Here is a 25,762-nt window from a genome sequence, read left to right on the forward strand (position 1 = left end):
TAGCATGAATACATTTTTACTTTTCAAACTTTTATTATCTAGATTGAGCACAGAATTCACAATGTAATACATATTTAAATAGCATGTAAAGAACACATTCTTTATAAAAGACACAGATTCAGCACTGCAATTGAAAACTACAGTTTTTGCGATATATAAAAACAGCTTATGACTGTAAACATAAATAGCATGCCCTTATATTTGCACATGGTTTCTTGCACGGTTTCATTAACATTATCTGCATGAACACTGCTACAAAATGCTGAGCCCCCAAGACAATTTCAAAAGTTCCAAGAAATGTAACAGTTAATGTATTCCCCTTTCTTCAGTCATCAATATTTGATACAGCCCACAGCATTATTCACCTAATAAAAATAAATGACTATAGAAACAAAAAAACGGTAGGAAAAAAATCGTATCAAAATGGATTTTCATCTGTAGTGATGGTAGAGCCCAGACTTTACATGGTCTATAATTATTACAGAAGCTTATCTAAACAAGTACAGTGCAATTGTTCCACTGAGCACCAAGAATGCCCATCACAAGAGACAATGCGCCTAAAAGTAGGCTGCACGCGTTCTTAAATGTATGTTTTTGCATACCAATAGGATATTTCAGTTAGGTAATTGACATCGTATATAGTGCATCGATAATTCAAGTGTAAATTCATGAACGTATGACAGTTGCGTGGGCAATATAAGTACGTTTTTCCTTTGGTAACCGTCAGGGGAGAATGACATCACCGTTCCTTACTCGGAAGAACCGCCAGACATTGAGAGTGATGATAAAAGTTACGTCAATTCATATCTGAATACAAATGAATTCAAAGCAATGAGTCAAATGATCTAATAAATGGGGGAAAAGCGTACCGAGAAATGTATTCACGCAGTACTGTATCTTAGACCCACATGTCCTAAAGTATTATTTGAATTGAAAATGTTAATCAATCTCTGTGACATAATGTTATGTCACCTGAATTCAGAAGCACAACATTTTCCTTAGCCAACATAAAGTACAAATACTATATGTCCTTTGATTTTGGTCAGATTCCTTATTTTTCAAATCCCTGTTCCTAACAGTCTTGCTGCATGTGTGGCATGTTTATCATGATGACATGCCAGTGTGCACGCTGGACCTCGGTGCTCTGGGGCTGACTGGCTGGCATCCATTTTCTCAGTGCAAATATTCTGACAGCTTTCTCTCCTCTTCGGGATCATCTAAAATGGATAAATAAATTCAAACGTTAGTGCATTATAAACATTTAGTTCATATTTTGATTTTTTTCATAATCTTTGAATAGTCCAACATAGTTTTGCTTATGAATAACTAAATTATACATACTCAAATTGTAAATAAACTACAGCTTACACCAACTATAGTTACATATTTATAACCGCAATTTACCTGCTGAACATTGTTGGGGAAAGTTGACAATCAACCGTCTATACTCGCAACCAAGTTTGTTTGCTTTACTCATATGCTGCGTTCAAAGCAACTCGAAACTGGGAACTCGGAAATCTCCGACTTCGGACTTCAGTGAGTTCAAAACAACTGGGAATTCGGACAAAAACGAGCTCCGACTGAGAAAAATAAAATTGAACGGTCATTCAACTCGGAATTCGAACTCGGGAACTCGGGCCTCTTTCTAATGGTCCGACTTTCCGACCAAAAGATTACTGACGTCATGATTTGACCTCGTATTTTTCCGAGTTCCAAGTTGTTTTGAACGTGGCAATAGTGATGACGCGTACCTGTGAAGCTTACCGGTTGCTGGTTTTGCCTTTGCAGTGTCTCGCACCTACAGGTGTCGCTTTCTGATAAAGAGCATGAGGACGGTGATTTGTATTGCTGTGCATACAAAACGTTTAAAGTAGACTTTTCTATTAAACTCCAGTTTATCGTAATATCTGTTGTCTCGAGAGCCAACCGTCCAGGTTTTATCCATCTCGTCCCCGATCCTCCGGAGGCGGGAGGCGAGCGACTGGGTCCCGGAGCATGGTGAGGGTCCTTGGGCACATATAATCGAGTCATCGGGTAGAGGCAGAGGCTGGTCTATCGGGAGCCAGCACATGTTCTCAAAAAATCTATTTATATTTATTATCTTTCCTTGTCCCCTCCTCTTATCCACTCATCGGTAATATGATCCTCTTTACTGTACGGATCAGATCTGGACTGTGTTGTTTCGCTCTCTCTCTTATATTATTCATGATTAAAGAGTCACATGGTGTGAGGGGTTTACATCATATTCTCCCAAAAGAGAGAGGTAATCATTAACTCTTAAAAACCCGTCGTCTCATTTTATCCGCATAGGCTTTTGTTTGATATAATGGTCAAAGAGAGGTCTAGTTGAATAATCATAGGATTTAAAACAATAAGTATAATACATTTGAGAGTACTGTACCTAGAAAGTATACAATCAGGATCATAAACCTTTTTCTTTAATAATTGTGTATTTTCATTTAAACTTTATTCATTGTACACGTTATTCTTTGTTGAAATTAAAATAGGAAACAATCCACTATTACAGACCGATGCGCCCATAATAAACGGAGGAATTACATTTTGTGGAACTAATCTGATAGCAAAGTCTCTAGTCGGACAGGTTTTGGTACAGGACTTCACTGTTTTTTGTTTTGAGATGGGCTAGCTACAAAAATGTTAACCCTACCGCTTTGTTATTTTGTCTAAAAATAACAAGTTAAAGATATATGTTGTTGTAACAATGGTAGAAAATATGGCAGCGTTTACAGAGCGTTTGAAGCAAGAACTGACAAACAACATACCCGCACATTGACTCGGTACCGGTACCCCTGTATATAGACTCGTTATTGTTATTTTATTGTGTTACTTTTTTCCTTCCGTTTTCATATATATTTTTGCAAATAATTTCTTACTTACTTTTAAAAACAGTTCTGCATTGTTGGTTAAGGGCTTGTACAGTATTGGCCAAAAGTTTTGAGAATGACACAAATATTAATTTTCACAAAGTCTGCTGCCTCAGTTTGTATGATGGCAATTTGCATATACTCCAGAATGTTATGAAGAGTGATCAGATGGATTGCAATTAATTGCAAAGTCCCTCTTTGCCATGCAAATTAACTGAATCACCAAAAAACATTTCCACTGCATTTCAGCCCTGCCACAAAAGGACCAGCTGACATCATGTCAGTGATTCTCTCGTTAACACAGGTGTGAGTGTTGACGAGGACAAGGCTGGAGATCACTTTGTCATGCTGATTGAGTTTGAATAACAGACTGGAAGCTTCAAAAGGAGGGTGGTGCTTGGAATCATTGTTCTTCCTCTGTCAAACATGGTTACCTGCAAGGAAACACGTGCCGTCATCACTGCTTTGCACAAAAAAGGATTCACAGGCAAGGATATTGCTGCCAGTAATATTGCATCTAAATCAACCATTTATCGGATCTTCAAGAAGAGCGGTTCAATTGTTGTGAAGGCTTCAGGGCGCCCAACAAAGTCCAGCAAGCGCCAGGACCGTCTCCTAAAGTTGATTCAGCTGCGGGATCGGGGCACCGCCAGTACAGAACTTGCTCAGGAATGGCAGCAGGCAGGTGTGAGTGCATCTGCACGCACAGTGAGGCAAAGACTTTTGGAGGATGGCCTGGTGTCAAGAAGGGCAACAAAGAAGCCACTTCTCTCCAGGAAAAACATCAGGGACGGACTGATATTCTGCAAAAGGTACAGGGATTGGACTGCTGAGGACTGGGGTAAAGTCATTTTCTCTGATGAATCCCCTTTCAGATTGTTTGGGGCATTCGAAAAAAAAAAGCTTGTCTGGAGAAGACATGGTGAGCGCTACCATCAGTCCTGTGTCATGCCAACAGTAAAGCATCCTGAGACCATTCATGTGTGGGGTTGCATCTCAGCCAAGGGAGTGGGCTCACTCACAATTTTGCCTAAGAACACAGCCATGAATAAAGAATGGTACCAACACATCCTCCGAGAGCAACTTCTCCCAACCATCCAGGAACAGTTTGGTGATGAACAATGCCTTTTCCAGCATGATGGAGCACCTTGCTATAAGGCAAAAGTGATAACTAAGTGGCTCGGGGAACAAAATATCGATGTTTTGGGTCCATGACCAGGAAACTCCCCAGACCTTAATCCCATTGAGAACTTGTGGTCAATCCTCAAGAGGCGGGTGGACAAACAAAACCCCACAAATTCTGACAAACTCCAAGCATTGATTATGCAAGAATGGGCTGCCATCAGTAAGGATGTGGCCCAGAAGTTAATTGACAGCATGCCATGGCAGATTACAAGATTACAAAAAAATACTGTAATTGTCAATAAAATGTAATTGTCAATAAAAGTCTTTGACACTTATGAAATGCTTGTAATTATACTTCAGTATTCAATAGTAACATCTGACAAAAATATCTAAAGACACTGAAGCAACAAACTTTGTGGAAATTCATATTTGTGTCATTCTCAAAACTTTTGGCCACGACTTGTTGTATTCGGTGCATGTGACAAATACAATTTGATTTCATATAAATGATGAGCAACTGAACTCCAATGGTGACTCTCTTGGCCAACCAAGTCGGGAGGACTCTAAAAATAAGATGTTTTGTGAAAACGTAAGTGGACCAGAAAGAAGACAGAAGCATGTGTCATCTGCAACTTTACAGGGGAACAGTGAACAAGAAGAGGATCAACCACAATGTATCGATAGCCCGAGGGCTTGCTTGGTGGAAGGACCAGTCCCTTGTTGGAGAGGATTCAAGAGGAGAGGATATGAAGGAAGAGACAATACCACAGTGTGAAAGTTAACAAGACAAACAAATTGGTGGATCAATTCATTCAAGACCTGGTAAGATGATGTCGAGGATGATCATGACAATTCCACCAGTAGAGGTAGCCTACCTACCACTTCATTAAGTGGAACTCAATTTCATTGCTGATTTACTTATTTTTTGCAGAATGAGATAAATGACATTCCCTTCTTTGACGTCGAGTCGCCCTATGAGTTAGCCCCGAATATCTTCCAATATCTCAGACGGACAGAGTTGGGATGATGTACTCAGGTAAACTAAGATCATGATCAGATCCGTCAGTTATATACAACTCAGAGACTAATCTGTTTTCACTTGAAGCATAAGTAGACCTTAACAGACCGCACACTGTTTTGTGCGACCCTAATGTGACGTAGGCCCTAGTAAGTGATGATGACCACTATCCAACATGTCCCCTTCAATATCCTCTCCAGGTCAGCAAGATGTGTAGTATAAGTACACCGTTCTACTTTGCTGTACCTAGTGATGATCACTCAATATGCTTCCACAGGTTCCACGGCGTGGGCCGTCCTGGCGGAGGATGATGTGTTGTCATTTAGGATGTGTCTGGAGAATGGTTATCACCACGGTACCGCTGTCTCTGACTCCCCCTGTTGGAAGAACACACTACGAGACTGCAGGAACTCTGAGAACACTGTGCGCTCCAACTGGGAGGTAGGAGACGGCTTGGCTTGATAGGGGTGTGTGTCTGACTGCTTGGCTGTGTGTGTGGCACTCTAACTCAATGCATTTTTTTAGATAACACTTCATCTGAATTTGCCCTTAAACCTGTGTAACTATACAATATTAACTTAAACCTGTGTAACTATACAATATTAACTTAAACCTGTGTAACTATACAATATTACCTTAAACCTGTGTAACTATACAATATTAACTTAAACCTGTGTAACTATACAATATTAACTTAAACCTGTGTAACTATACAATATTAACTTAAACCTGTGTAACTATACAATATTAACTTAAACCTGTGTAACTATACAATATTAACTTAAACCTGTGTAATAATACAATATTAACTTAAACCTGTGTAACTATACAATATTAACTTAAACCTGTGTAACTATACAATATTAACTTAAACCTGTGTAGCTATACAATATTAACTTAAACCTGTGTAACTATACAATATTAACTTAAACCTGTGTAACTATACAATATTAACTTAAACCTGTGTAACTATACAATATTAACTTAAACCTGTGTAACTATACAATATTAACTTAAACCTGTGTAACTATACAATATTAACTTAAACCTGTGTAACTATACAGTATTCATTGTAGTAATAACATTGTAATTGCAAGGACCCCCATAAACAACATTTCGACTTGCATGTCTTCCTACTCCTAGAATCGTGTTGGATCAATCAGCTAACTGCAGTATGACCTTTGAGACGGTGCTGTGTGACATCAGTTCCTGTGACAGCTATGTTGTTGCCGATGTAAGATATACAGTATATAACCTGTTTTCAGTGTCAGAAGGGGCAAGCAGCTGTGTTGATAAGCACATTTCCAGCCTAATGAAGAGAGATCAATAGACATTGAGCTGCTGTTTTGACTCTGTACTAAAAGAGACCACCACTTGTCTTTGAACTCCTTTTTTTCATGTTCTTTTAATTCAACCTGTTGTGAAAACACAATAGACTTCAGCCTCTATGTTATGTCCCTTACAGCTATGGATTCTCACATGAAGTAAGCTACTTAACTTCGACTGGGTCCGGTGTACAGTAGGATGATAGCGTGACTTGAGCTGCTGAAATGAGTCTGTTAAATGTTGTTTCAGGAGGCTGGGGCCCACAGGGAGTGGTCTGATTAAATTCTCCTCTGGCGCCGGTGAACTCTGGCTGGGTCCCAAAAGGCACTCTATTCCCTACATACAGAGACAGAGGGCTGCCTGCTGCAGCAAATTGTATTCACCCAGAATATCATGTCTTCCCCCTCAGGAGGCTGAAAATATTTGGCATAGGCCCTTAGATCCTCAAAAAGTTTTACAGCTACACCATCGAGAGCATCTTTACTGGCTGCATCACCGCTTGGTATGGTAAATGCACCACCCTTGACTGCAAAGTGCTACAGAGGGTGATGCGGACAGCCTAGCACATCGCTGGGCCGAGTTCCGTGCCATCCAGGACCTCTATATCAGGCGGTGCCAGAGGAAGGCTCGAAGAATTGCCAAAGACTCCAGCCACCCAGTCAAAAGTTTGGACACACCTTCTCATTCAAGGGTTTTTTCTTTATTTTACTATTTTCTACGTTGTAGAATAATAGTGAAGACATCAAAACTATGAAATAACACATATGGAATCATGTAGTAACCAAAAAGTGTTAAAGAAATATATTTTATATTTGAGATTCTTCAAAGTGGCCACCCTTTGCCAGGATGACAGCTTTGCACACTTGGCATTCTCTCAACCAGCTTCATGAGGTAGTCACCTGGAATGGATTTCAATTAACAATTGCACCTTGTTAAACATCATTTGCTGCTGCGCCTGTGTTCTTTATTTTACTCTTATTATTATCTATCCTGATGCCTTGTCACTTTACCCTGCCTTCATGTACATATCTACCTCAAATACCTTATTATTATTATCTATCCTGATGCCTAGTCACTTTACCCTGCCTTCATGTACATATCTACCTCAAATACCTTATTATTATCTATCCTGATGCCCAGTCACTTTACCTTGCCTTCATGTACATATCTACCTCAAATACCTTATTATTATCTATCCTGATGTCTAGTCACTTTACCCTGCCTACATGTACATATCTACCTCAAATACCTTAGTATTATCTATCCTGATGCCTAGTCACTTTACCCTGTCTTCATGTACATGTCTACCTCGTACACATGCACATTGATCTGGTACTGGTACTCCCTGTATATAGCTTCACATTCATCTGGTACTGGTACTCCCTGTATATAGCTTCATATTGATCTGGTACTGGTACTCCTTGTATATAGCTCCACATTAATCTGGTACTCCTTGTATATAGCTCCACATCGATCTGGTACTCCCTGTAATATAGCTCCACATTGATCTGGTACTGGTACTCCCTGTACATAGCTCCACATTGATCTGGTACTCCCTGTACATAGCTCCACATTGATCTGGTACTGGTACTCCCTGTACATAGCTCCACATTGATCTGGTGTTCACTGTATATAGCTCCACATTGATCTCGTATTCCCTGTATATAGATCCACATTGATCTGGTACTCCCTGTATATAACTCCACATTGATCTGGTACTCCTTGTATATAGCTCCACATTGATCTGGTACTCCCTGTATATAACTCCACATTGATCTGGTACTCCCTGTATATAACTCCACATTGATCTGGTACTCCCTGTATATAGCTCCACATTGATCTGGTACTCCCTGTACATAGCTCCACATTGATCTGGTACTCCCTGTATATAACTCCACATTGATCTGGTACTCCCTGTATATAACTCCACATTGATCTGGTACTCCCTGTATATAGCTCCACATTGATCTGGTACTCCCTGTACATAGCTCCACATTGATCTGGTGTTCACTGTATATAGCTCCACATTGATCTCGTACTCCCTGTATATAGATCCACATTGATCTGGTACTCCCTGTATATAACTCCACATTGATCTGGTACTCCCTGCATATAACTCCACATTGATCTGGTACTCCCTGTATATAACTCCACATTGATCTGGTATTCACTGTATATAGCTCCACATTGATCTGGTACTCCCTGTATATAGCTCCACATTGATCTGGTACTTCCTGTATATAGCTTCACATTCATCTGGTACTGGTACTCCCTGTATATAGCTTCATATTGATCTGGTACTGGTACTCCTTGTATATAGCTCCACATTAATCTGGTACTCCTTGTATATAGCTCCACATCGATCTGGTACTCCCTGTAATATAGCTCCACATTGATCTGGTACTGGTACTCCCTGTACATAGCTCCACATTGATCTGGTACTCCCTGTACATAGCTCCACATTGATCTGGTACTGGTACTCCCTGTACATAGCTCCACATTGATCTGGTGTTCACTGTATATAGCTCCACATTGATCTCGTATTCCCTGTATATAGATCCACATTGATCTGGTACTCCCTGTATATAACTCCACATTGATCTGGTACTCCTTGTATATAGCTCCACATTGATCTGGTACTCCCTGTATATAACTCCACATTGATCTGGTACTCCCTGTATATAACTCCACATTGATCTGGTACTCCCTGTATATAGCTCCACATTGATCTGGTACTCCCTGTACATAGCTCCACATTGATCTGGTACTCCCTGTATATAACTCCACATTGATCTGGTACTCCCTGTATATAACTCCACATTGATCTGGTACTCCCTGTATATAGCTCCACATTGATCTGGTACTCCCTGTACATAGCTCCACATTGATCTGGTGTTCACTGTATATAGCTCCACATTGATCTCGTACTCCCTGTATATAGATCCACATTGATCTGGTACTCCCTGTATATAACTCCACATTGATCTGGTACTCCCTGCATATAACTCCACATTGATCTGGTACTCCCTGTATATAACTCCACATTGATCTGGTATTCACTGTATATAGCTCCACATTGATCTGGTACTCCCTGTATATAGCTCCACATTGATCTGGTACTTCCTGTATATAGCTCCACATTGATCTGGTACTGGTACTTCCTGTGTATAGCTCCACATTGATCTGGTACTCCCTGTATATAGCTCCACATTGATCTGGTACTCCCTGTATATAGCTCCACATTGATCTGGTACTTCCTGTATATAGCTCCACATTGATCTGGTACTGGTACTCCCTGTATATAGCTCCACATTGATCTGGTACTGGTACTCCCTGTACATAGCTCCACATTGATCTGGTATTCACTGTATATAGCTCCACATTGATCTGGTACTCCCTGTATATAGCTCCACATTGATCTGGTACTCCCTGTATATAGCTCCACATTGATCTGGTACTCCCTGTATATAGCTCCACATTGATCTGGTACTCCCTGTATATAGCTCCACATTGATCTGGTACTGGTACTCCCTGTATATAGCTCCACATTGATCTGGTACTCCCTGTATATAGCTCCACATTGATCTGGTACTGGTACTCCCTGTATATAGCTCCACATTGATCTGGTACTCCCTGTATATAGCTCCACATTGATCTGGTACTGGTACTCCCTGTATATAGCTCCACATTGATCTGGTACTCCCTGTATATAGCTCCACATTGATCTGGTCCTGGTACTCCCTGTATATAGCTCCACATTGATCTGGTACTGGTACTCCCTGTATATAGCTCCACATTGATCTGGTACTCCCTGTATATCGCTCCACATTGATCTGGTACTGGTACTCCCTGTATATAGCTCCACATTGATCTGTTACTCCCTGTATATAGCTCCACATTGATCTGGTACTGGTACTCCCTGTATATAGCTCCACATTGATCTGGTACTCCCTGTATATAGCTCCACATTGATCTGGTACTGGTACTCCCTGTATATAGCTCCACATTGATCTGGTACTGGTACTCCCTGTATATAGCTCCACATTGATCTGGTACTCCCTGTATATAGCTCCACATTGATCTGGTACTGGTACTCCCTGTATATAGCTCCACATTGATCTGTTACTCCCTGTATATAGCTCCACATTGATCTGGTACTGGTCCTCCCAGTATATAGCTCCACATTGATCTGGTACTCCCTGTATATAGCTCCACATTGATCTGGTACTGGTACTCCCTGTATATAGCTCCACATTGATCTGGTACTGGTACTCCCTGTATATAGCTCCACATTGATCTGGTACTGGTACTCCCTGTATATAGCTCCACATTGATCTGGTACTGGTACTCCCTGTATATAGCTCCACATTGATCTGGTACTGGTACTCCCTGTATATAGCTCCACATTGATCTGGTACTGGTACTCCCTGTATATAGCTCCACATTGATCTGGTACTGGTACTCCCTGTATATAGCTCCACATTGATCTGGTACTGGTACTCCCTGTATATAGCTCCACATTGATCTGGTACTCCCTGTATATAGCTCCACATTGATCTGGTACTGGTACTCCCTGTATATAGCTCCACATTGATCTGGTACTGGTACTCCCTGTATATAGCTCCACATTGATCTGGTACTCCCTGTATATAGCTCCACATTGATCTGGTACTGGTACTCCCTGTATATAGCTCCACATTGATCTGGTACTGGTACTCCCTGTATATAGCTCCACATTGATCTGGTACTGGTACTCCCTGTATATAGCTCCGTTCTTCTGTATTTTATTCCTTGTGTTAATATTTTATTATTTTGAAACTCTGCATCTTTGGGAAGGGCTCGTAAGCAAGCATTTCACAGTAAAGTATATACTAGTTGTATTCGGCGTATGTGGACAAATAACATTTGACTTAATTCAATTTGGATCACTGAATTTTATAAGATACTATGCGTCACTATGAGATCCTTTTATAACCAGGGTTGAGTTTTAGCTGACATTTTTTTTCCCCCTGTGGTTTTTTCGTGGCAAACTGATCAAATATTTCTCTCACCTTCATACAGTATCTTGTAGATGCACTTAGGAAGCAGAACTGCAGGTTGTGCTTTGATCTTGCCTAAAATTGATACATCAAACGTTTCATGGCTTGGAAGAGGGAAAGGCATGGATTTCTCCTGTTGATTCTTGGCTGAAGGACGATGCACTAATTATGTTGAGTGTTGTTACCTTCCTGACAAACCCTGAGATGTCAGATGGAGAGTTTTAGCCTCCTTTCTCCCTCTGTCTGTCTGTCTCTGTCTGTCTGTCTGCCTGCCTGCCTGCCTGTCCCATTTCCTCATGCTGGGAGACCGATGCTCAGTGAAGTGGGTGGTACAGTAGCTAGCTGAAGTGGTATAAGTGATTGTAGCATTTAAATTGGGGAGTTGAAGCTAGCTATCTTACCATCTTGTTTGTGCCACAGTGTCATTGGTAGCAAACTAGTTGAAAGGGTTTATCTGGCAGCCCTTTGGTGCTACTCTCTGTGGTTATCTCTGTCTGCAGCTCTCTCCAACAGCCCAACCCAGCACCAGTCCTGACCCACATCCAGGTTCCAGCACCGTAGAGGAGCTCTGTCCATCTGAGACAGCCCAGGGCAGCTGGTGCTGGGGTGGACCTGGGGTAGCTTGTCTCATGGCTATTCTCATGCCGACTGTGAGGAACTCAGCTGCCACCTCACTCAACTCTGCATGTCTCCAATTGACTAAGCTGCAAATGGGAAACTTGGGAAGCATTTGGTGTTTCTATGCATGTGCAGAGAGAGGACTGTCTAAAGCTAGGATGAGCTAGTTATATCTGCTTAGAGCTACTGTAGGCCATAACTGATATCTGCCTGGTCCTCTTGAGCAGTATGCATCAATGCTTCGTAAAAAGTGACTGTTTTAAGCTTCTATTCACTATGTTGCGAATCTCTTTAATGTTAATATAATCCCTCGTGTTGTGTAACGTTGTTTTCCGTCCCCCCCAGGTACACATCAGGGGATGTGAGATTGTGGGACACCCTCCACTAGGACTCTGCACCCCCCTTCCTGAGGCCCACTTCCTGAGGCCCAGCCCCCTTGACTGCAGACCTCACATCAGTCACGTCTGGTGTGGCTTCCTATGGCCATGGTGAGAGGGTGTCCTCAACTCTCCAGTCAACTTAATGGCTATTCCACTGGCTAGCCTTTTCTGGGAATTGTACAGAAAACATTTTGCTTTCACAAGACTTGGAAATAACAGTTTCAGGGTGTGATTAGCAAGACACACATTCCACATTAGCAAGCTAGCTGGGCAAAAGGTTCCACGTGACTCTGGCTGCTGCATCTGGTACTCTGGTCTTGGATCTTGGACCTGCTACTCATGCAAGTCCAGGATTAGTTTCAGCCAGAGTTTGTTTGTGTTTCACACATGATTTGCAGCACATAGCAGGGTTCCAGATCCCTGGGAGGGTCCACACACCCTGGCTCTGAGCCTGGAGAGCCCCACCTTAGCTGCTGGGCTAGACGTCCGGCTGGACCAGCCTGATGACGGGCTACTGGAGGACCCTCTGCCAGGCCACGCTGCCCAAACCTGTGTCTCTCTCAATTCAATTCAATTCAATTTCAATTCAAAGGGCTTTATTGGCATGGGAAACATATGATTACATTGTCTCTATTTCTCTCACTCTTTCTCTCTCTCTCTCTCTCTCTCTCTCTCTCTCTGTCTGTCTCTCTCAGCTTGATCATTTGAAAGAGGTTTATGATAGAATCCCCTGATGCAATGATACGGTGTCTACATTGATCCAGTCTGCTGTTGTGATTTCTCATATTTGAATTCCTCTATCTGTCACAGTCAATCCATTATATACCATATTAGTTAATTAGCAGTGCAACTGGACTTTTCATATGTGAGGTACTTTACTGTCACATGGAGTGAGAAGTCTAATCAGCAGGCTGAATAAAGTATTCACTTTTCTAACAGTGGCTCTGGTCGCAGGAGGAGTCTATGGTCCTAGTACCAGGGGCTGAGGGGAGTAGACAGTAGCCCCACGGTGACCCTCTCTGCTGGGGAGACAGTGTACCTGCTGGCCCCTGAGGACCTGGAGCCCCGGGTGCTCCATACCATCTACGGCCTCCCAATCATCTGTCTGGACGCCTCACTGACACACGCTGCCCTGGGGGTCAAGAACTGTGGCTGGGACATGAACGATGGAGGCAAGGTAGGTGAATCAACATGTAATTGATTACAGTCTTTTGACAGGGTCGTATTCATTAGGGAATTCATTGAAACATGACAGACAATGAGGGTTTCTAATGAATACAAACCCGATGTTGTTTTTTATATACTGTACCTGGAGTTAGGAACAGGGTTACATTAAGGTAGGTATGCCAAAGCTAAGAACTAAGCAAATACTGAAGCCCAAACCATTATTTTTCTGAGTGCTCAACACATTTGGACTGCTATAAATTGGCCAACCTTTAATGTTTGTTTTTTACTGATATAATTATAGGGCTGAATTGAAACCCGAAGTGTATAGCATCCCTATCGTCACCCCAAACCTGCATCTCTCTGAGTCTGAGTAGCAAAACACCCATCTGAGTCTGAGTAGCAATGCACTAATCTGAGTCTGAGGAGCAATGCGCTAATCTGAGTCTGAGTAGCAATATACCCATCTGAGTCTGAGTACCAATAGACTAATAAGTCTGAGTAGCAATACACTAATCTGGGTCTGAGTAGCAATGTACTAATCTCAGTCTGAGTAGCAAAACACCCATCTGAGTTTGAGTCTGAGTAGCAATACACGAATCTGAGTCTGAGTAGTGTCATGGCGTTGCCCTCTTTGGGTACAGCAAGCCCATCCCCCTCCCCCTGCCTCCTTCAACTAGCTGCTGTGGTCAGAGAGAGGTTGTAAATTCCTGAGAAGACCCTGCCTCATGGCCACACAGTATAAGAGACAGAGTGAATTTTCATAGAGAACAAAGGAATTTCTTCCACCTCACAGAACTGGAGGTCCGAACAAATTTCATGTTCCCGGACAAGGTATAAAAGATTGGTGAAGAATCCAGCTACGAACTGGTCCGTTTGTTACATTTTGGGGAAGCTCATAAGAGACGGTGTGGCCACATTGCCATAACGTTGTTTATATAATAGCCTCAGATATGAGGTTTACATCTAATTGTTGTATAAGATTAATGAGTGAGTATGATACTGTTTGTAAAATTGTTTGATGTGATTTTGGACTGTTTAATGAAGGAAACTCCAATTCCCTTTTGAGTTGAACTAAATCAGAGGATCGCCCCTGTTCCCAATTAGGGTCAGGCATCCTGGGACAGCCCTTTTCTGCAATTCCGAATAAAACCCAACTTTGAGAAATGATCACCAGACCATGTTTCTCTCAATCACGGTAATACAAAGGTTGTAGACCATTGCTGAATCTTTTAACCATACCACGTGGTTAAACTCTTAGACTATCCATACCGACAGAATAAGAACAGGGCTTTGATATTAATTACTAGTCTGCAGCTATTCAGTATCATTGAACGCGAAGAACGACAACCGCCGAAACATCCACTCTACAACAACATGAATGAATGTCACTCTGAACTATCCTTTCCACTATAACCACAACAGAGAGAGAGCGGGAGAGAGACAGACAGACAATTCTACAAAAGACACAACTTTTCACCAGCGATCAAGACGACACACTGAGCGTAAATAAATATATTGATTGCAATTGTTCCCGATTGAGTGAGCGTTCATGTGCAAAGGATTAGCATTTCAATTGTTATAATTATCACTCTGTAGTGACTTCTTAGTCGACCCCCACTTCCCCTTTGTCTAACAAACCGCCATGCCGGTTCAGCCCACTAGGGCACATTCCCTTATCATTTCTGGTAACCATATTGACTTTGTTTGTTTATGCATTTCTGTGAATTACTTAGTTAGTAATATATAAATGATTTAAGACAATTGATGTATGGATGACCAATGGTGAAGACTGGGTTCGTGCAGATAACCAACAATTTACAACGTTTGGAATGAGACTAACGTGAGGTAAATAATTAATTAATCAGAAGACTATGGATCAGATATGAAAATATCTGAAAAGTTATTTTAGGAAATGCTAACTTTTTAATCTGAATATTTTCCTTTGTGCCCCGACTTTCTAGTTAATTACAGTTACATGATTAATCAGTTTAATCGCGTAATAATAATTACAGAGAATCTTTGATAAAAACTAAAAGTCTTCATTTATTGATAGTAAAGACACGACAGTAGCAATATACCCACCTGAGTCTATTAACAGTCTCTGGAACCCCAACAGGGAGGTGCACCCCAGTCTTGGGAATCTGGGACAGTCACTGGGTATTGTGGGTATAGAAATAGCTGAACTACTCCTACTGGGCCTTGTTCCTAATTACTGTAGTATTTGGTTTACTCTTTACTCTTGATCCACATGCACACATACACACACTAAACATGTGGAGTCTATTTCCCAAAGTATCTGCTATTTGTATATACTGTATTATTGTGGTGTATCTAAGGGCCCTGCTCCTAACTGAGGCTAGTACCTTCATTTAGCCCTCTGCTAATTACAGGAGACTGAGTTTATGAAGCTTTTTCTTCGAGCAAAACGCAACAGTGAAGGTACAATGCTGCGTACAGAGCCCTCCACACACAGTACTACAATACGTTGAGTTCCCCACAGCTGTGAAGTGAGCTGTAGCCTATTGTGTGTTTGTGTTAATGAGTCTGTTATTAAATAATGGGAAACAATGTTGTGTATGTTACAGTGAATTTTCCAGTACATATGTGGCAATTATTTATTTCAGAAGGTGTCAGCAAAACTAGTACTCTGTATGTGCTCTAGATCATTGGACACCATTAGATATGCACCTGTCGGTTATTCTTGTAATTGTTATGGCCATCTATGGTTACACCTCTTGGGTCTTTTCTAGAACAGGGGTGTCCCTTTCAGAAGAGTTAGCAAGATGACATGTATTGGTCATTCCTGTAGAGTGCCATGGTCTGTTGCTATGGTCCTACATGCATGAAACTATTTCTGTGGCTCTACAGGTTACATGTCCTAATATGAAGGCAATATGATAACGGTGGCTAAATGCCAGAGGTGATGAGCCATTAAGAGGAGTTACTATGAGTATGAAGTAATGAGGACAAATAACACGTGTGTGCCAAGACTGGAAGGAGTTGTATTCATGAACCAGCTCGGCTTTTATGATGAAGTAATTAACAGTCTATTTGAACTCACATGCTCCGCCATTTGTAAAATATGATTGACCAAATATTTCCACGACAATGTTTGCTACAGCTTTTTTTGTTGCCTAAAATTAATTTGTAGAATATTATACTGTACAGTGCATTCGGAAAGTATTCAGATCCCTTCACTTTTTCTACATTTTGTTACGTTACCGTCAATCCCCCCGTCAATCTATACACAATACCCGATAACGACAAAGCAAAAACAGGTTTTTAAAAATGTTTGCTAATTATTATAATTTTTTAACTAAAATATCATATTTATATGATATTATAAGTATATATATAAGTATTCAGAACCAGAGCGTCGCTGCACAGCTATTTTCAGGTCTCTCCAGAGATGTTCCATCAGGTTCAAGTCCAGGCTTAGAGACTTGTCCCGAAAGCACTCCTGCGTTGTCTTGGCTGTGTGCTTAGGGTTGTTTACCTGTAGGAAGGTGAACCTTCACCCCAGTCTGACGTTCGGACCGCTCTGGAGCACATTTTAATCAAGGATCTCTCTGTTCACCTTTCCCTCGATCCTGACTAGTCTCTCAGTCCCTGCCTGGTTTCCTCTAGACACTTGGCATTCAGGCAAAATAGTTTAATCTTGGTTTCATCATACCCAAGAATCTTGTTTCTCATGGTCTGAGAGTCCTTTAGGTGTCTTTTGGCAAACTGACTACCGTCTGGCCTCTCGACCATAAATGCCTGATTGGTGGATTGCTGCAGAGATGGTTGTCCTTCTGGATGGTTTTCCCATCTCCACAGAGGAACTCTGGAGCTCTGTCAGAGTGACCATTAGGTTCTTGGTCACCTCCCGATTTCTCAGTTTGGCGATGGTGGTTCCAAACATCTTCCATTTAAGAATGATGGAGGCCACTGTGTTCTTGGGTACCTTCAAGGCAGCAAACATTTTGCGGTGGACATTTTTTGGTCCTTCCCAAGATCTGTGCCTTGACACAATAATGTCTCGGAGCTCTGCGGACAATTCCTTCGACCTTATGGCTTGGTTTTTGCTCTGACATGCACTGTGGGACTTTATATAGACAGGTGTGTGCTTTTCCAAATCATGTCAAATCAATTGAATTTACCACCAGTGGAATGCAAGTTGTGGAAACATCTCTAGGATGATCAATGGAAACAGGATGCACCTGAGCTCCAATTTGAGGATCCAATTTGGGCTTTAGTTGTAAATCGGTGTCATGCATTTCAGTGTATTTCAAGATAAATATTTGCAAGATGTAGTTTTGTGACAAAAACCCTGTTTGAAAAACCCACTTTGTTAAACACCTTATTCTGTCTCTCTAAATGTTGAATGTTTTGATAGGCCCAGATGCTGGTACTTAAGTAATTAGTCGAGTGACTAGGGACCGGACCTAAATGGAGCCTCTCTCTGTTGGTTAGACATTTCTTTGGCAGAGCTATTCCACTGACATCATTACAATGTTCTCATTCCTGATGATGTTATATTATCACTAAAGCGCCACATATTGGGCCTAGGAGAAAGTTTGAGGGATAACTTTGCTGCAGTGCTTCCTCTCAAGGTTACAGCTAAAGGATTTTTAAAAAATCTTGTAAAATCAATAGAGATGTCATATACAATGGCAAGAAAAAGTATGTGAACCCTTTGGAAATACCTGGATTCCTGCATAAATTGGTCATACAATGTGATCTGATCTAGGTCACAACAGTAGACAAACACAGTCTGCTTAAACTAATAACACACAAACAATTATATGTTTTCATGTCTTTATTGAACACACTGTGTAAACATTCACAGTGCAGGTTGGAAAAAGTATGTGAACCCTTGGATTTAATAACTGGTTGACCCTCCTTTGGCAGCAATAACCTCAACGTTTTCTGTAGTTGTGGATCAGACCTGCACAACGGTCAGGAGGAATTTTGGACCATTCATCTTTACAAAACTGTTTCTGTTCAGCAATATTCTTGGGATGTGAACCGCTCTCTTAAGGTCATGCCACAGCATCTCGATCGGGTTGGGCCACTCCAGAAAGGTGTATTTTCTTCTGTTGAAGCCATTCTGTTGTTGATTTACTTCTGTGTTTGGGTCATTGTCCTGTTGCAGGAGCTTCATCTGTTGAGCTTCATTTGGCGGACAGATAGCGTAACATTCTCCTGCAAAATGTCTTGATAAACTTGGGAATTCATTTTCCACCGATGATAGCAAGCTGTCCTGAGGCAGCAAAGCATCCCCAAACCATGATGCTCACTCCACCATACTTTACAGTTGGGATAAGGTTTTGATGTTGGTGTGCTGTGCCTTTTTCTTCACACAAAGTATTCTGTGTTCTTTCCAAACAACTCAACTGTAGTTTCATCTGTCCACAGAATATTATGACAGTAGCGCTGTGGAACATCCAGGTGCACTTTTGCAAACTTCAGACGTGCAGCTATGTTTTTGGTTGGACAGCAATATCTTCTGTCGTGTCCCCTCATGAACAACATTCTTGTTTAGTGTTTTACGTATCTAAAAGATGTTAGCATGTTCCAGAGATTTCTGTAAGTCTTTAGCTGACACTCAATGATTCTTCTTAAAATCATTGAGCATTCTGTGCTGTGCTCTTGCATCATCTTTGCAGGACGGCCACTCCTAGGGAGAGTAGCAACAGTGCTGAACTTTCTCCAATTATAGACCATTTGTCTTACTGGGACTGATGAACGTCAAGGCTTTTAGAAATACCTTTTTAACACTTTCTAGCTTAAATGCAAGTCAACAATTCTTAATCGTAGGTCTTCTGTGATCTCTTTTTTTTCGAGGTATGGTTCACATCAGGCAATGCTTCTTGTGAATAGCAAAGTCATATTTTGTGAGGGTTTTTTAGAGGGCAAGAGAGCTCTAACCAAAATCTCCAATCTCGTCTAAGTGATTGCACTCCAGGTTAGCTGACTCCTGACTCCAATTAGCTTTCGGAGAAATCATTAGCCTAGGGGTTCACATACTTTTTCCAACCTACACTGTGAATGTTTAAATGATGTATTCAATATAGACAAGACAAATACAATAATTTGTGTGTTATTAGTTTAAGCACACTATATTTATCTATTGTTGTGACTTATATGAAGATCAGATCAAATTTGATGACCAATTTCTGCAGATATCCAGGTAATTCCAAAGGTTTCACATACTTTTTCCTGCCACTGTAGCCTACCAGCTCCACAGGTCTTCAATCTGACTAGGCATACATGTTGATGTCTCACGTCCTGTCCAAAATACTGCCGCTTAGGCCTCTTTTTCCATATGAATTATTCTAAAACAACACTACTGATTGGATAATATTTGATATGGTAGTGATCATGAATTAAATCGAGCATTGAGTTTTCGTTCGTTTCATCTCTCCACTATAGACCTAGCTAGCTCATCTTCTCTAAATTATGCCAATTCATGATTAGCACATTTTCGCTTCACTAATTAAACTGAAGAATTACAGATTTTAATCGGCTTTAACAAGTCTATCGGTTTCATAGTGTTTCTGACAGCATGTTCCTTCTGCAAAGTGGGAAGTAAGAATTGCCAACAAACTCTGAGGCAGAATGTGTTATGTGTTATTTCATGAGAAGACATATGCCTAATTAAAAGCTGTGAAAAGAATGGAGGTGGCATCCAGACGTTTTCTCTTCACACCGAGGAGTTGAGTCATCACTAGGACTTGTTGCTTTTCCAGCTACATATTTTAGAGGTATTATGATATGAATGGTCTTTGTAATGATCCTGTCTCTGTCTGTCTGTCTGTCTGTCTGTCTGTCTGTCTGTCTGTCTGCCTGCCTGCCTGCCTGCCTGCCTGCCTGCCTGCCTGCCTGCGTGTATGGTATGTTGCTAAGTGTCTACATGTCTCATGTATTTGTCTGTCTTATCCATGTCTTTGTCTATTGGCCTGTCTGTCTGGTGTCTGTGAGAGTCAGCCAGAGTCCGCTGAACAGTCAGTCTCCCTCTCCTCTGGACCTGCACCCTCCTTCCCTTCCCCAGCCCAATTCCTCCCTTCCCTCTCTCCCCTCCCGAGCCAGTGGACTTGGGGGTCTAGACATCTGCTCAGTGCTCCTGTTACCCTGTTACCCGCCACCTCTATAGGTTACACACAACACATCCATGACATAGATTTGTTCAGTGAGAAGTGTGGCATGTTCCATTAGGATCCTTTCGTCGTTTAGGATCCATGGTCTTGATTAACTTCTGACAGTTGCTTTGAATGTGTGTCTTCAAACTCTGTGAGCTTGATATACTGTATTCATGCAAATGTTTGTTCACATTGGATCTATAAGTTAGTTCTACTTGTTTTTAAATGCATTAACCTACCTGACATCTGAAAGTCAGTGTAAAAACAATGCAACATGAACTCAACTGACTGCATAATTTGACAATCATTTAGGGACATTCATCTTCATTTACTTAACAAAGGAACTCGTGAAGGGAGTGATTTAGGACAAATTATAGATCATTTTATTTTTGTTCTAACTATCCCTCCAGGAATCCAGCAGCACGATGACTCTGCTGTAGCCAAAGCCATGAGGCCTTTCATCAAAGCATGCTGAGGTGCTCCCTAAACTGTTTCCATATTAGCGTCAAACTGCCTCTATACTCCCTTTCGCTGACAGCTCCTCCACATAATAGCTGGTTTGGGCTGCTTTTTAATCAAATCCCCTCCCCCAAAACTGAGATGATTCATCGAAAAAAAGACAAGCAGACAGCCCCTTCTCATCCACTCCTGTCTCCTTCCCTTTCCTTCCCTCTCTCCTCTCCTTCTCTCTCATCTCCCCTCTCTCCTCTCCTTCCTTCTTCTCTCTCCTCTCCACTCTCCTCTCTTTCCATCTCCTGTCCTCTCCTTCCCTCTGCTCTCTCCTCTCATCCCCCCTCTGATCTCTCTCTCCTCCCCTTCTCTCCTCCCCGCTCCCCTCTCCTTCCCTCTCTCCTCTCATTCCCCCTTCCCTCTCCCTCTCCTTCCTTCTCTCCTCTCCCCTCTCCCCTCCTTCCCTTTCCTCTCCCCTCTCTTCTCCTCCCCCTCTCCTCCTAGGCCCCTTCCCTCTCCCTCTCCTTCCTTCTCTCCTCTCCCCTCCTTCCCTTCCTCTCCCCTCTGCCCTCCTTCCCTTTCCTCTCCCCTCTCCCCTCCTTCCCTTTCCTCTCCCCTCTCCCCTCCTTCCCTTTCCTCTCCCCTCTCTTCTCCTTCCCCCTCTCCTCCTAGGCCCCTTCCCGAATCCCATCAAGCTGTCATTTCAAAGTCCTGTGTGTGGGTTTGTGTGTGTGTGAGAGTGTGTCCTGTGTGTGATTTTGGCTTGCTCCGCTTGGGGCTAGCTCACATTAACGCTGCCTGGCCCAAATAGGAGACACAAAACAATTGGCATCTTCTCAAGCCTTACATCATGCTGCTTGCTCCCTCTCCTCTCTCTCTCTCGCTCTCTCTCCTACACACTCTCTCTCTCTCGCTCTCTCCTACACACTCTCTCTCTCTTCTCCCCCCCTCTTCTCTTTTCTCTCATCCTTTGTTTAATGTCTTTATCTATCATTCCCCATTCTGTCTGAAGGTTGGCTAGTTTGTTTAGTGTTGTTTTGAAAAGAGAACTGCTCCAGCCACTAATTGACCAATTATAACACAGCCAGATTACATCATTTAAATAACATTTTAAAAGGCTTTTGTTATGGAGCTGGAGGGAACACAATTAATCATTCTCTTTGAATTAATATTGATATGCTTGTGGGTCAATGTCCTTCCTATCATATTCAAACCTTTTTGTTATTTAAGCTTTACAATAGTGTATTCATAGCCGTTTTTGCCAAGAAAATGTAGTGTTTATAATTACTGACAACCATTTAAATTAATTAAGATTCTGTTAATGTCCCTTCGTGTCAGTTACAAAGCATGGTCTGCTGCCTGCTTGTTAACAGCACAGAGATGAATTCCTGTGTAAAAGCGTAGGCAATGGAAAGTGTTGTGTTGAGTCTCGGAGCTCAGACAGACAGAGACGGTGTGTGTGAGAGAAGAAAGTTGTGAGGATCAACGTCTGTCTTCACTGCTTCATGTCTCATGTTGCTGCTAGATGTAGAGTACCCCATGAGGACGTTTTACGCTCTGCTCAATTTGCTCAAATCCAGGTGTTATCTAACTCATGCTGCAGTGTCTGTAGCAACAGTATCCATTGCCAAATAACTCTGTTTCTATGTGTTACCTCTGTTTATATTTAGGTGCAGAATAATTTTTAGTAGCCAGTGAAGGAGTCTAACTCTCTGTGTAGTATTGTGTACAGATCCAGATAGACAGTCTATAGACAGTCCAGGTGTCTCTGGGAAACTCAACAGGAGACTGTTCCTGTGTCCACCTAAGAGACAGCCCCCCTCACCTGATGGTGTGAGGAAACAAAGACAGGAGGTGTCATTACACCTGCTGAGTGCACACACACACACACACACACACACACACACACACACACACACACACACACACACACACACACACACACACACACACACACACACATACACACATACACACACACACACATACACACACTGGCACATTATTTTGCCTGTCAGATTTGAGCACCACAGTAGTACCAGATTAGATCCAGTGGCTCCCTTGGGTACAGCCGCTGGGCTCTAGTCAGAAACAAACCTGTTTATCACAACACAATATTCCTCAACACACAATCACAACTGATTAGGAACATTGAAATATGGAGGTACAAACAGCATACTTGCAGGAGGGAGGCTCAGGTGTTTGGAAAAAGAAAAGCAATTTTCTTCGCACCTCTCTCTCTCTCGGGTTGCTGAGAGAGAGTGAGAGAGATATGTAGAAAATCAACAAAATGTATTGAAAGTAGTCTACAAAGTAGTCTATGCTTACCTGGCAGAATGATATCATGATTATTTGCATCAATCCAGTGGGTAGTTGTTTTGCAAACTCTACCATCACACGTGCTACAAAAACACAGCTAAACAACTGCCTCTTGCTGAAATGTTAAGGATAACTACACCCAAAAATCCTAGACCTCAAAAGTGCTCTCCTGGTGTGTTTTAAGCATTGCTGTGGACTTCCAACCAATATAGTTGTTTTTCTATAATAATAAATAAAACATCTGATTTTGAGAGTGAAAACCTGAGAAAACGGAAACCTGGAAAAACTAAACAGAGAAAACCTCAATGAAGTCAGCCAAAAATTAAATAGATTTTATAAGAGGGAGCTACGTGGATCAGCAGAGTGTTATAGCCTGGGGGTATTTGTGAGGGAGACAACGGGAGGCAGATGCTGGCAGCCTTCACACTGCTGTCCTGTGGCCTCGCCATTCAGCCGCTAAAACACACACACGCGCGCACACTGTATCTGCAACCTGGCTCTCAGAATGGGGGAAAGAAAGACAGAAAACGAGCCATTTTCATCTGCACTTGTCCCTGACAGCGGTGCAGGAGTTGGCAGGTAAAATAAAGGAAAAATAATTGGGCAGAATCCTTACCAATCAAACTCCTGCCATGACTTTCCTACCAAATTCATCAGGCAATAAATAGACAGACTAATGCAGACAAAGCCCAGACAACTCTATGTCTCATTGTGCATAGCCAGTCTTTTAAAGGTGGGACCCCCAGCTCACCTGCAACAACAGCCAAAGTAGAATACTTAACTTTGTCCCTCCGCCTTATGTAGTCTTGTATGTAGTCAGTCTCTCTGATGTAGTAGTCTTGTATGTAATCAGTCTCTCTGATGTAGTAGTCTTGTATGTAGTCAGTCTCTCTGATATAGTAGTCTTGTATGTAATCAGTCTCTCTGATGTAGTAGTCTTGTATGTAGTCAGTCTCTCTGATGTAGTAGTCTTGTATGTAGTCAGTCTCTCTGATTTAGTAGTCTTGTATGTAGTCAGTCTCTGATATAGTAGTCTTGTATGTAGATCGTCTCTCTAGAGTAGTGTTGTATGTAGTCAGTCTCTCTGATATAGTAGTCTTGTATGTAGTCAGTCTCTCTGATGTAGTAGTCTTGTATGTAGTCAGTTTCTCTGATGTAGTAGCATTATATGTAGTCAGTCTCTCTATAGTAGTCTTGTATGTAGTCAGTCTCTGATATAGTAGTCTTGTATGTAATTAGTCTCTCTGATGTAGTAGTCTTGTATGTAGTCAGTCTCTGATGTAGTAGTCTTGTATGTAATCAGTCTCTCTGATATAGTACTCTTGTATGTAGTCAGTCTCTGATGTAGTAGTCTTGTATATAGTCAGTCTCTCTGATATAGTAGTATTGTATGTAGTCAGTCTGTGATGTAGTAGTCTTGTATGTACTCCGTCTCTCTGACATAGTAGTCTTGTATGTAGTCAGTCTCTGATACAATTGTCTTGTATGTAGTCAGTCTCTGATATTGTAGTCTTGTATGTAGTCAGTCTCTCTGATGTAGTAGTCTTGTATGTAGTCAGTCTCTGATATAGTAGTGTTGTATGTAGTCAGTCTCTCTGATGTAGTAGTCTTGTATGTAGTCAGTCTCTGATATAGTAGTGTTGTATGTAGTCAGTCTCTCTGATGTAGTACTCTTCTATGTAGTCAGTCTCTGATGTAGTAGTCTTGTATGTAGTCAGTCTCTGATATAGTAGTATTGTATGTAGTCAGTCTGTGATGTAGTAGTCTTGTATGCAATCAGTCTCTGATTTAGTAGTCTTGTATGTAGTCAGTCTCTGATATAGTAGTATTGTATGTAGTCAGTCTGTGATGTAGTAGTCTTGTATGTACTCAGTCTCTCTGATATAGTAGTCTTGTATGTAGTCAGTCTCTGATGTAGTAGTCTTGTATGTAGTCAGTCTCTGATGTAGTAGTATTGTATGTAGTCAGTCTCTGATATAGTAGTATTGTATGTAGTCAGTCTCTGATGTAGTAGTCTTGTATGCAATCAGTCTCTGATGTAGTAGTCTTGTATGTAGTCAGTCTCTGATATAGTAGTGTTGTATGTAGTCAGTCTGTGATGTAGTAGTCTTGTATGTACTCAGTCTCTCTGATATAGTAGTCTTGTATGTAGTCAGTCTCTGATGTAGTAGTCTTGTATGTAGTCAGTCTCTGATATAGTAGTATTGTATGTAGTCAGTCTCTGATGTAGTAGTCTTGTATGTAGTCAGTCTCTGATGTAGTAGTCTTGTATGTAGTCAGTCTCTGATATAGTAGTATTGTATGTAATCAG

At 41.6% G+C, this 25,762-nt stretch overlaps 2 long non-coding RNA genes across 5 annotated transcripts in view; one reads left to right on the forward strand and one right to left on the reverse strand.

Annotated features, from left to right (window-relative positions):
• Positions 1 to 13: 13 nt before the first annotated feature.
• Positions 14 to 2,211, reverse strand: LOC116374812 (uncharacterized). Its single transcript, XR_004210734.1, has 2 exons — positions 1,752 to 2,211; positions 14 to 1,217 (listed from the first exon to the last, which is right to left on the reverse strand). It is a non-coding gene; the product is annotated as an uncharacterized LOC116374812 (long non-coding RNA).
• A 406-nt stretch (positions 2,212 to 2,617) lies between these two features.
• The window catches only part of LOC109895173 (uncharacterized), a 48,526-nt gene continuing 25,381 nt past the window's right edge, over positions 2,618 to 25,762 (forward strand). The window contains exons 1-6 of one of the 4 annotated variants that reach the window (XR_004210736.1): positions 2,618 to 2,798; positions 4,651 to 4,832; positions 4,942 to 5,046; positions 5,306 to 5,469; positions 6,172 to 6,262; positions 12,357 to 13,568. This is a non-coding gene — a long non-coding RNA (uncharacterized LOC109895173). Of the gene's footprint in view, positions 2,799 to 4,444; positions 4,833 to 4,941; positions 5,047 to 5,305; positions 5,470 to 6,171; positions 6,263 to 12,356; positions 13,569 to 25,762 lie in introns of those variants that run through there. The other 3 variants (XR_004210738.1, XR_004210737.1, XR_004210735.1) reach the window with 3 other exon arrangements.

Source organism: Oncorhynchus kisutch, linkage group LG8 (genome assembly GCF_002021735.2).
Source record: "Oncorhynchus kisutch isolate 150728-3 linkage group LG8, Okis_V2, whole genome shotgun sequence".
Lineage (NCBI taxonomy): Eukaryota > Metazoa > Chordata > Actinopteri > Salmoniformes > Salmonidae > Oncorhynchus > Oncorhynchus kisutch.